Source organism: Anopheles merus, chromosome 3R (assembly GCF_017562075.2).
Source record: "Anopheles merus strain MAF chromosome 3R, AmerM5.1, whole genome shotgun sequence".
In the NCBI taxonomy this organism is placed as follows: Eukaryota; Metazoa; Arthropoda; class Insecta; order Diptera; family Culicidae; genus Anopheles; species Anopheles merus.
In genome coordinates this window covers 20,435,165-20,447,373 of record NC_054084.1, presented here as the reverse complement: position 1 = coordinate 20,447,373, position 12,209 = coordinate 20,435,165, and the positions used below count along the sequence as shown (strand labels likewise).

General features: G+C 45.4%; 1 protein-coding gene across 8 annotated transcripts in view; it reads left to right on the top strand.

The window, feature by feature from the left end:
* Positions 1–3,957: 3,957 nt before the first annotated feature.
* The window catches only part of LOC121597877, a 186,990-nt gene continuing 178,738 nt past the window's right edge, over positions 3,958–12,209 (top strand). For 2 of the 8 annotated variants that reach the window (XM_041924138.1, XM_041924130.1), the window contains exons 1-2: positions 3,958–4,158; positions 7,962–8,496. The gene's annotated coding sequence lies outside the window, so the exon portion shown is untranslated. Of the gene's footprint in view, positions 4,159–6,425; positions 6,601–6,948; positions 7,024–7,958; positions 8,497–12,209 lie in introns of those variants that run through there. The other 6 variants (XM_041924137.1, XM_041924133.1, XM_041924131.1 and 3 more) reach the window with 6 other exon arrangements.

The window sequence follows — 12,209 nt, the reverse complement described above, 5'->3', positions numbered from 1 at the left end:
CGCCTCCACGCCATCTTGCCATTCGTATTACTATGATAGTAAAAAAACTTCCGGGAAGAACATTGGTCTAGAACAAATCATAACGGTTCTATAGCAAGCCTGTGGATAAAAACCATATCAATTTTTTCTTTTTAATCCTCCAGTGGCTCCCTGCAAGGGTCGAATCGTTATTTTTAGAACATTCACAAATTCACACAGTTCACACAAAAAAAAAAACACTGAGAAGTGTAAAAACTTGCTAGACATTCTAGATGACGAATACGGATGAGGAACTCGTTCCCCAAAACAGCTGCAAACGTTCAATGTTTATCAAAAACAACACAGCCACAAAACAGAAGCTATATAAGCAATCCGTACGCATGATGTGGCCGTTTGTTCGATTGCTGACGTGAAGATAGGAAGACATTTACAATAAGCCCAAAAATGAAGTTCGTGCTCGCCTTACTATTCTTGCTTGTGGCAGTACTGAGCATCTGTCAGGCTGCTCCAAAGCCGGTCGACGAAGAAAGTGCAACCGCTAATGAACCGATGGAGATGAGTGCATTTGCAAGTGAAAAGCCGAGTCCGTACGATCCAGTCAAGATTGCCGCATTGCAAGCTACCGAGACGGGGCGCTACTGGTTAGGATTGGCGGCGAATTTGATCACCGAGTTCATTAACAATAAACCATAAGCTTTTTGTTGAATATATTCGCTACAAATCGATTGTTCGATTTTCAAGTGTTGATACGTGCTGTAGATATTGTACTGTAAAAGTATTCAATAAAAGACATCTTGCATTACGTATCTGCGTAGTGTTCGTATCTTCGTGGATCGGTAGCTCTGTGTATATTTACTCTTTTCACACAACTCCACTCCACGTTGCGAAGACTTCGCTCAACTTGTGCAAATAGACGAGGCTTGTCAATCTGTACGAGATTCCTACTGGAAGGGTGAACGTCTCGCATGCTTTAGAAAGAAGTTGATATTTTTTAACAATAAAACTGATTACTACTTTCATCAAGATCTTGGAGTAATTTCAAAAACTTTTTAATATTAAAACACATCAAAATGAAGCAAAGATAGATGAAAATTGTATTTTAATCAGGAGAAAATCATCCTGCTGGTAGCACGCGTTATTAAAATTTTAATATCTTAAACTTTTCGAGCGATCTATTGTGCAAATGTCACCATTGCACAAGTGTTTAGCTGTCTTTTCGATGTAAAAAAAAAACTATTACATGTTGTCCCGGGATACGTTATAATGCTATTTGCTTATCTCGAATTTACGCGTTAATCAAATATTGTAGTTTTCAGCCAAAATATAGCCAATTTCTGTGTTTGCTTTAGGTATTACGTTTTAGCCACTATATTAATTATTTGATTTCACTCTGATTGAAGATTTTTTTTTTATTTTTGTTATTTTATGTTTAAATTCGATCAGAATGATTTTATTTTTTGCATTTCACAATTGATGTGTCAAATAAGTACAATTTGCTAAAAGAACTGTTTTGTTGTTAAAAACTATTCAAAGTATCTTCGAATCCACGTTTAAGAGGTATCTCTAATCTCTATCTAATTGCTTTTACTGCTACCTTGAAACTCAATGTAAAGTAAAGATGGAATGCAAAGAAAAGGAAATATTTCATGCACATTTGCCTATTTTTTAGGCGTAAATTAATGCTAGTTTCAAGTTTTATTTTTTTAAGCGTTGCCTATACTTATATTTAAAGAAATAATTGCGGTAGTGCTAAAACGAGCTTGGATGTGATATAAACTTTCAACTAGAGGATTAGCTTATAAGAAGCTTTTAATTAAATGAATTTTACAATTTGTTACAAATCATTTTTATTATTAGTTGAATTTCAACTATGTCATAAAAAAAGAAATAACAATTTTTTTGCTATATTTATTTTAGTAACACATGTTTCTAGCAGTACTTAACCTTAGTTTTCTGATACTTATTCTCAACCATTGGTGTTCGCAGATAATTATAGGTCACTTTTTTTACATTAATTTAGAGTATGCTCCGTAAGAAGCTCACGGAGAAAGCTGTGTAGCATGCGAGAATAGGAAAAAGCTAGAGAATGAAAATTGGCACGCAACACTGCCTCCACCGATTACCTCGTTGTATACATTTAGGCGCAGTATAGCTTCAGGTTCGTCAACCTGTTGATTTATACTTTGACCCTTATTAACATCAGCTTTTTTACGTTAGTGAGATGTGAGTTAAGATTTATTCTTTATTTATCCTCATGGTATTGGTAGCAATTACCTTAGGTGAATAGCACAAAAATGTCAAATTGAGTCCAACAACATATTAAGACATAACATGCTCCATGCTCCATTCAAACTAAAATTATTCTTTTGCAATAATATGAAAAAGTTAAATAATTTGAAACGAAAAAATTTTTTGCATCATTTTTGCAAAAAAAAAGTTTCGTGTTATGCTTTTTCTACTGCTCCAATCTATTCAAGCAGCCCGGGTGCATTAACAATCCTCCTAAAACGGCGTGCTGAAAGCCCTGAAAGCTCACCAATACTAACTCACCCACATGGACAACCTTTCAGGTGCAGAAAGAGAGACAAAACACAAACCTGACCCATTGCCCCGGACCTGTGTTGGGTAAGGGCCGGTAAGGGATGGTATCCCGTGTTTTTGACACGCATCGCAAGCGAGAGCAGAACCTGTACCTTGCGCAACGGTTCGCGCGCATTACGGTGAGCATGTCGTCTGTTCGGTTTCTTCAATGACAACCGAGTGCCCTGTTGGTGGAGGGGGGGAGTCTTACCCCAACTCAAGTTAGTATGTCTATATTTCTTTGGAAGCGTGGCATTGGAAGGTAACAATATAACAGTAGAACAGTTTTGTGTTGGGTTCTTAATTGCTGCGAGTCAGAATTTTGGAGAGAATCTGAATAATAGAGACTATTTTAGAACATGTTTTCAACTTACAAGATATCTTCTTACGCACTAAAACACATACATTTTTTAAAACTTGGTATCGAAAGTGTTAATTTAATTTCCAAATGCTTGAATTATGTTAATAATGATAAATACAAACATGTTCTATCATTTGCATTATTAACTTTCCTACTTGAGCTTTTTTAATTGCGCAATATTGACTAATTTCATAATCAGACTAATCCTATTCACATAAAAAATTACTACTAGCTTTAACCAAAATGCAACAGACGACGCTGAATGCCACATGAGATGGAAGCCATTTTGTAAAAAAAGAAAAGTACATGTCATTACTTAAATACATTAAAAAACCATTAATATATTCACAATCCGTAAACATCATCCAATGAAGGACACATAAGAACTGTTAATCAATGAAGACTCCTTCTTAGTGCATTAGTGATCAATATAACACCATTCAAACGTGAATGTACTAAAAGTTGGCAAACGTACTAAATTCCCAAACTCGGTTCCGAGCTCTAGCCACCAAGACAATACGCTGGACAACAACTTTCCTAGTGGATGGCCGTGCGCAAGAAACGGTTGTTTGCCGCTCTCCCGAAATACAACAAAAGATTTCGCGAAGCTCGCCCTAAGACTGGCTGCCGTATGGATCCTCACACAAACACACCCTCACACCGGTTACAAGGCAGTCGCTTGTTTCTCGTTGTCACTCCACTCGTGCCCTAGCTGGCTGTCAGCGAGAGCGCATCAAAAGAGAGCACACACCGAAAGCGCCTGCCTGTGTTATGCGGCTCCGAAGGACACGCAATACTCCCACGATTGTGCGAGCATGAGAGCGCGAAGGGAGTAACACCACCCGCGCGCGTACGAAGAGAGAGAGAGAGAGAGTGAGAGAGAGAGAGTGAGAGAGAGAGAGAGAGAGAGAGAGAGAGAGAGAGAGAGAGCGAGCGAAGGGTGTAGTAGTATGGTGCCGTTGCAGGCGGCTGCTACAATCGTCGGCCAAGCGGTTGCTGCTGGTCGGAAAAGCTTCCACCTTCAGTCTTCAGTCAGTTTTCCCACCGGTCGTATGTGCCGCGTACCGCGTTTCGCAAGGCCACCCATTCGCCTATCGGTCAATCTCTGTCATCTCTGTTTTGTCCTCTGCAACCCAACCCCAACACTAGCAGCGTCATCAACCATTCTGGTCCCTTCCCACTTTTTATCCCTCATCTCAACATCCCGCGCGTATGTGCGTGTGTAGACACAAATTACGGTAGGAGTTGGTTTGGTTAAGTTCAATTTTTTATGGGTTGATCCTACCATCATTGTGTCAGTGCGTGTGATTGTCGGTCTGTTTTCCTAAACGCGGTTTTGGCCTAATGGCTTATGTCCAAAACAGTAAATCCACGATGGGAGAATGTGTGTGCCTTGTGCAGCAGTGAAGTAACAAAAGCTAGCAGAAGGACAAAATGGATACACGCACGCCCAAAAGTTACTCAAAGTTTTCTGGTGGAAAGAAATCAGCAAGACAACATCATGGAAACACAGCTGAGCTGTAACAACTCGGAAGAACTCGTACGAAACCGGAACCCGAAACCCGAAATTTGACTATGAAGTGGTGCAAAAGAGGATAAGAGCACCCTGTAAGCATTCCCCACCACCACCCACCCACCCATATACTGAACTAAAATAGTGTCCAAAATGACTCCGGCTGCCTCGGTGGATGCTCCCCGGTTGCGTGACTGTGTGCTACGCTGCGAATAAATCAATTCTTTTTTCCCGTTGTTAATTAACTTAAAAGTTTTCCGTTCGTTGTTTCGCACTGTATTCGAGGCTCTCTCTCTCTCTCTCTCTCTCCGTCTCTTTGTGCTCGCTCTCTCTAACTCCCTCTCTATGGCTCTCTGTTTAAGCCTTCGACAATCCTTTACTAGCAGCAGCACACAAAAATGACGCCTGATAAGGTTCGCCCACCTAGCAAAAGCTTCCCAATACAAGCTGTCCCGATAAGAAGACAGATGACGACAGGACTGCCGAAGAAGTAGTCGCCTACTCTGCTCATTCGATTACGATCCAAGGGTGTGTGTGTGTGTGCGCCGAAAAGTGTGCGAAATAGACGTTACTACGGAACGGAAGTGTCGGAACGGGACGACAAAACAGTGAGCAAGAGCGAGACACCCACCACCACGGGGTGTGATTGTTTCGTCGTAGGCACACAAGGCCGAGGATCCTTGCTATCAACAACGGCACCCACTGTTTGGTTGTTGTGTGTGTGAGTGTCCTTTTATTGTTTTCGGAGTGCTCGAAAGCAACCTGTGCCAAGCCAATCAATTTCGCGTCGCAACGAATTACGAACCGCCTTCACCGACTGGGCCTGAGACTGGGACGGAAATAAATAAAAAGAAAACCTCCCGTCCCGTCGGTCTCGGGAGGGGTCCGGTGTGTGTTCCTTGTTTTTCCCTGCGTCCTTGCGCTCTGTGTGTCTGTGTGGGTTTGGAAAAGGTCGCGCACACACCTCCGGAAATGGACGGAACTACGTGTTGCAGCACCGTCGTCTGCCAAGCCTGCCTGCGTGGAGGTTTCCGACGCGCTGCCACATTATGTCACAGTTTCGGACAGAGACGACCTCGAAAGCTTCGTTTAGAGGTTGTGCTCCGAAAAGACTCTTCCAACCAGCTTCAGAAGCGGGGTTTGTGAATCTATTTGTTTTGTCCAACGCGAACGCAAGTTCCAAATAGCATTTCGTGCATAGTTTTAAGAGAGTATGCGTGACTTTTTCGGCACGGAAGGTGGATTTGTGTTTTGGACCGACGCCCCACCTGTACGGACGAGTGCGTGCATATTCAATGCTCTCGTACAAGCACGGACCCCATTGTGCGAACGGATATATGGGAGACTGCTGATCGGTGTGGCTGCCCTTGCCTTATTGGCGTGAGCACACCATATGTTCCGGTTCGCTCCCGAAGCAGGTATCTCGATTTTGGGCCGAGTACCGATTACTCCCACTTTTCGAACCTGAAGTGATAAGAATTTCAGGAGACGGAGAGATAAGCGATGCCGGATGTTGTCGGGATGACAGCAGTCCGAACGCAGACACGCACACGCTGGTAGAAGCAGCGTAAGCACACGAGAGAACCACCCGAGAGAAGCCACGGACACATACGGCACACAGAATGTGGAGAGAGAGAGAGCTTGTGAAGTTCGGGAAAACCGGAAACCCGATGCAGAATGATCCACACACACACACACACACACACACACACACAAACGAAGAGAGAGCGAGAGTCAAACTGCCCATACACACAGTTCCGTTGCGAAACGCACAACAGAGTGATTGGAGTGGCTTTTTTTTTGCTTTGAGAATGCAAATCTTGCAAGGCATCGCTTCAAAGCGGAAGAGGAGCGTGAACGATCACTGTCTCGGTGTGCGTATGCCGTGCGTATATGTGTGGCAATCGGTAATCGCTGTCGGTTGCCATGGCGATAGTCGCAGCAGTCGATGTCGGTGTCGGTTCGACCAGTACCAGTTGGCTGGTGTGGTGAGTCAGTTGTGTCAGTCTCTCCGTGCGGGATTTTGTCACTTCGTCAACTTCGAGGTTTTGCCGAAACCAGGACCAAGAGACACTCTGTTGATCAGACTTGAGGCAACCGTGCAAGCTTTTGGAGAGGTGCCCGTCACAGGGGTTCCAGTTTTCGTGTGTGGATGTATGTACAGGGTGTATGTGTGTGCGATAGTTTAAGGCGGAGAAATATCTTCTGAACTCTGCTGAAATGGTCTCCCACTGATGTTACATTCCCGGAAGTAATTGGTGTGGTCTTAATCAGATGTTGGGATTTATGTGTGTGTGTGTGTGTGTGTGTGTGTGTGTGTGTGTGTGTGTGTGTGTGTGTGTGTGTGTGTGTGTGTGTGTGTGTGTATGAGTGTGTGAGTGCGTGAGTATGTATGTGTATTACTCTGAAACATATGCCAAGAGAAGATACCCCTAAACGAAATATAGATCTTCCAGAAGTTAAGATTACACTGGTTCAACAGTAAGCTCAATTACAGTTGCGTCCTCCACTGCAGGATCTTCCACCCCGCAGCTGAAACAATTACCTCCTGTCAGTGACAGTGGCTGTCATTTGTGGCTGTACGATCTAAGTGAGTGGCTTAATTTCTGGCAACTGTTTTGTGGGTGTGTATGTGTGTATGTGTGCCTGCCAAATCACCCAACGACAATAGTGAAGAAAGCGTTCAAAGCGACCGAAAAGAGAACGATGTGGTAAATGCGAAACGAAAGCACCGGAAGCGCCAATGCAATGCAAGACAAAAAAATGCCACGGATATGTGTGTGTGTGGGGAGAGGCGGGGATGAAGACAAAAGAGCCTGCTCCACTTGTGTGCCGCTTGTTGACGCGCTTGTTCCGGGCGTAGGTTGCATTGTAGTTGGCGGCGTGTGCTCGTTTTGGGGGCCCAGGATAAAAGGATGATGATGATAACCAGGGGCAGGGCGGATGGAGGGTGAGTTTTTGCTTGAGCGGGCTCGAAGAATTGCCGCAAGAAAGTGGATGGAAGTGAAAGCATTGTAGGTCGCAACGAGTGGCCACAGAACACAGTCCATGTGGCACAAAGCTCCCAAAACCCGGCTGTGGTGGGTGCGGGTAGAGCTGCTTCTCTCCTAGCTACACAGATTGTGCTAGGTGGCACAATACGGCACAGGATACAGTGACAATGCATTGAAAGCAACGTAGCAAGCGGTGCAATTTTCTTTCAAACAACAGAAGGGAAGGACAATACACACAACCTGTGCACAGTAATGCAAATTTTACGCCCTTCCACGGCAACCCTCAGCGTACGTATCTACGAGGGGAAGCCCGTTGGTTGGGAAGATAATAGAGAAGCAAGTTGACCGATTTACATGAACGCGACACGAGTTTTGCGTCCGTTACTGCGTTGCTTAGTGTTACTTGTTATTAGTGTACTTGGTGTTACTTGTTTTTTTTAAGTGTATGCACCGTTACACTGAAAGGAACGTGAAGCAGTTAACAAAACTGCTTGAAAAGCTAATTTTTGTTCGTTATTTTTCCACCCCCCAGCAGAATTGACCGCGTTGCCGGTATAGTAAGATAATCCAACGTAGAAGTGCATTGTGCGCGTGTAGTGTGTTATTCCCAGTGTGTGTGCGTGTGCGTGTGCGTATGTGTGTAGGTGCATTGCTTATACTGTCTATTCAACTAACTTAACCCTTTGCTGTGTGTCCGTGTCGCGAACGTCAACGCTCTAGTGTCTATTTCCATCCTCGTGTGTGCGTGTATGAGCGCGCTTTTGTGTGTGTGTGTGGTAGTTAATATTCATCTATGGATAATTGGTGTCTATGTGCGAAACCCGAAGGAAGCTGTTATCAACTAGCGCTGCGCTTCTTATTTGGCTTGAAACCGGTTGCTTGCAGTGATACACTGTGTTTCTATGAGTGTGTGGCGTAAAGTGTGACAAGCGCATAGTGTTAATGAAGCTTCATGCGAGATACTACTAGGCAGCTTTAAGCAGTGTGAACATACGCAGCAGCACTAAGGATTAACCAAGTGAAGCACCGAAGAAAGGAAGGCCAAACAAAGCGGGCTCACCTTCAGACAGGTATGTGTTTATGCAGCCCAAATGTTGTGTATGGCATTCGATCGGTCAGCCAACACACAGTTTATGAACCGACCGTCGGTACCGGTTCAGCGGGAACAGCGCAATTTGTACGCTCATGAATATTTATCTTGCCACCTCGTGCCGACAAACTGGTAGTGGTGGTAGTAGTAGCGGGTTCGTTGCGTCCCAGGTTCTGTCTCTCCGTGCGCTGGAGCGTAAATGCGTTTTTGACCACTTCGGCAAGTGAAATTTCACCCCATTGCCCATTTCATCGCACACCGTAACAACCTTCAACCGGGGCGGCCATTGGTTTGGGTGAGTGTGCCGTTTTCTCCGTTCGTGCCACTGCTGTTGCGGTGTCAATAAAGGGACACACGGGATATGGATGCGTTCGCTTCGTGCCCCAGCTCTCGAAATGACTGGTAATACAACAGCTAAGCGTGACAGCCCTCACGTACGGGCAATTTATCACCGAGCCCGAAGTGGACGAAGGAGTATGACAACGAGGTGAATGTGTAGTGTGGTGCCTAAGTGATGGCAGAGCCTGCAGAGCCCACAGTGCTACCATGCGGACTGCCGGCCGTTCGGCAAGGGGCATAGCACAGTAAAAGCAAATTCTTTGGTAATTTGTGACGAATTAATGAGGTTTTGTTGCATGCTTCTTTTTTTGTTTCGGGAGAAAAGAGCGGTTTTAAATGCTCACCAAAAAGAATGGACACTTTATTTAGTGTCTTGTGTGAAATAAAATAACAAGCGAATGATAACAACTGTTCAGAAACATATTGCTGTTTTAGAAGTGAAAATGTTACTTTAAATCGTGTTCAAGCATGCCAACGCAACAATTCCTGCATCGTATGTTCCAGCCCAAAGCTTAAAACCGATTCCACAACCGATTCTACACCGTGTAATGTGTTTGCCGAGAATCAAAGAGAAGCCCCGGCCAGAAGCGCTGGAAATTCCGCTCTCGTGCCACTTCAACACATGTAGCGCGCGCGTGCGGTAGTGTTTGCATTCATAAAGGCAGATTTTTAATCCGCAACAGCGCCGTATGCTATGCTCTCTGATATGCTAATGCACACTAATGCTACCAGTCGAAAGGAGAAGATAGTGAGGGTTGTGAAAATATATGTGAGCAAGAAGCGTGCTATCCACCCACCCGGCAGCAGCGTTACGCGATCGCGAACGAACGACAGTTTTCGTGCGCGAGTCGACCGCGAGCTGTTGGGCCCGGCGTACGGGCCTCTAGCCCGAAACGAAATGTAAATTTTATTTCATTCCATACTTATTATTTTAAACGACCGTATCGCATGGGAGATGCCGATATTCATTTTCCAACTCTCGCTTTCAACACGGCGTGTATTTTGGCCAGCGATGTCGTCGTACACTTTTTTTTTGGGCCGGGAAATGGGCAGTGAACGGTAGTACAAACACCCACACATACATGTCCACAGACATCCGCTTGGTGTATCGGGCCTCCGCTCTGCTTTAAGGCAGCAAAGAGCCTTTTTGCCAAAGGCTTCAAGCGGATCCGGATACAGGGCACTAGGCGCCTCCATCAAGCACGGAAAAGCACGCGAAAGCTTCCTTTAACTAGCGACAGCAGGAGCAGTAGCAGCAGAGACTAGTGGCATGAAAAACTGATTGAGGGAGAAAAAAAAGGAAACAACAAAAACATCCACTCTTTGCCTTTAGCTGCTTCGATACGGTTGGATAAGGATCCCGTTGCCGCTGGCTTTTGTTTGTTTCCGCCGCCCGTTAAGCCTTCTCGCCTTTTGTCTTTGTTTCAAACCATTTAGTTTCGTCATTTTAAGAGGGAGAGGAGGGGGGTTTGTTGCTTTTACTGGCCCGGGTTGCCTTCGTTTGCCACTGGCCACCGGAAAAGATTCCAACCGGGGTGGCCACCACTTTTGGCGGGTGCGTTACATCAAAGCAAATTTGAATATTGTCATTAGAGGGTGGTGTGAAATTGGGTGAAAATTATGGGATTGCGGGCGAGCGCCCGCGCGCTCGGCAGTGCAGTGGACGAAACGAAGAGGACGAAGAGAGAGAGATAGAGAGTGAAGCTTAGTGTCACCTTTTTCTTTCAAATCTACCCCTGGCACAGAGCGTAACGCGGATTAGGTGATGAAGTGGCCGGCGTCGATGGGACCGGATTTGGGACCTGATCGACGGCCAAAGTGGGCCCGCATTGTACGGGCCAGCAGCCTTTTGTGTGCGTTGTTCTTGTTCAACCCAGTCCCGGGGTGCGTGTAGAAAGTAGTCAATTTGTTTTGCTTGATCATCAGGCCGAGCTGGTACGGCTGTTTTTCGGGAAAATCGATTTGGTGTTCGTTGGCTTTTTTTTCTTTCTTTCTTTCGCACCAATCAGCCCAACCGTTTGGGACCAATTTTGCACCAGCTCCAGCTTTTTTCCGCTACACTCGCTATAGCGAAATTAATTATGAGTGGTGGCGCCCCCTCCCCGAAGGCCGGCGTATGCTTCATTATCTTTCCACTGTTCCGCTCCGGTTTTTGGGCCGGTCCCTAGTTTTCGTTTCGCTTCGGAACTGTGGTTTTTAATTGATATTGATTAAGCGATCAATGGGCCCGGGGAAGTAATAAAGATAAAAGTATAATAAATTAATTACTCGCGGGCGGCGCGCGGTGCATGCTGCCGCGCCGGGGAAGTTATCGGGTAAATTGATGGAAAGTTTATGTTTTGTTTTTCATTTTCAAATTGATAAGAGTGTTTTTAATGTATTTTCATAAAAAGCGTGTTTTACATTGAATTTGCACCACACAAAGTGCATTTGCGTTGAAGTCAGTTGGTAAACAGACAAGTTTTAATCATCTTGCATCGCTTTTGTGTACCCCCGTTGAATAGAAATTGAATCATATTTCAATACCAACTCGTGATTACACTCACCTATTCATGTGCCACTTTCGCGCCATGGCAAGAGTTCTATTGACGAAAAGTGTGCCATCTTTTGGTGCTGGCAGCTTGGTAAGGCTTTCCGTATGGCGGTGGAAGACGATGTTCACTGCTGCCACCACTTGGGCAGGTTGGTTTCTTCGGTGTGGCATATGATGTTGCGCATCTCATGTAATCTAGATTACACACACATCATGCCCCGCACCAAACGCAATCCTCGCCCACCGACGCAAACTGTACGCTCCCCTTTCGAAAGAGCAGCAACGATCCATTCAACGATGAAGTATCATCATCTTGGCGCATTGTGTATCATCCCCACTCCTCTCTCCCCCGAGTAGGTAAATGCTAGCACAGGGGGTTGATGGAAGAAGGCACGCCGCCGCACCTTTACACGATGCTCTCGACGAGCAGATGACGCTTTTCCCGGCTCACCAAAGACGCCCAAATCACGCCAGGCCGGTCGGCCTGCCGCACGCTTGCCGGAAGGGTACTATGTGTCAATCGCAGAGAAGCGACATGCGAAAACGACACATCTATTATGGAGATGGTGGTGGTAAGCAGTAGCGAGCGATGACGGTGAGCATTATGGCACCGGGCAGCTCCACACATCACGAACGATGCTTAGCGTGTTGTGGGCCCAAGTGTGACCTAAGATTAGCCTGCCTTTCAATGGGCAAAAGAGGAACTGTGTTCATCTTTTGAGCGGTGTTGGTTCTGTTTTCCATCCCCTCCCACCTTTCCGTTTGCTTGCTAACAGCTCACCAGCATGGGCAAGTGGATGGCAAAATAAATCTTGTGTCAA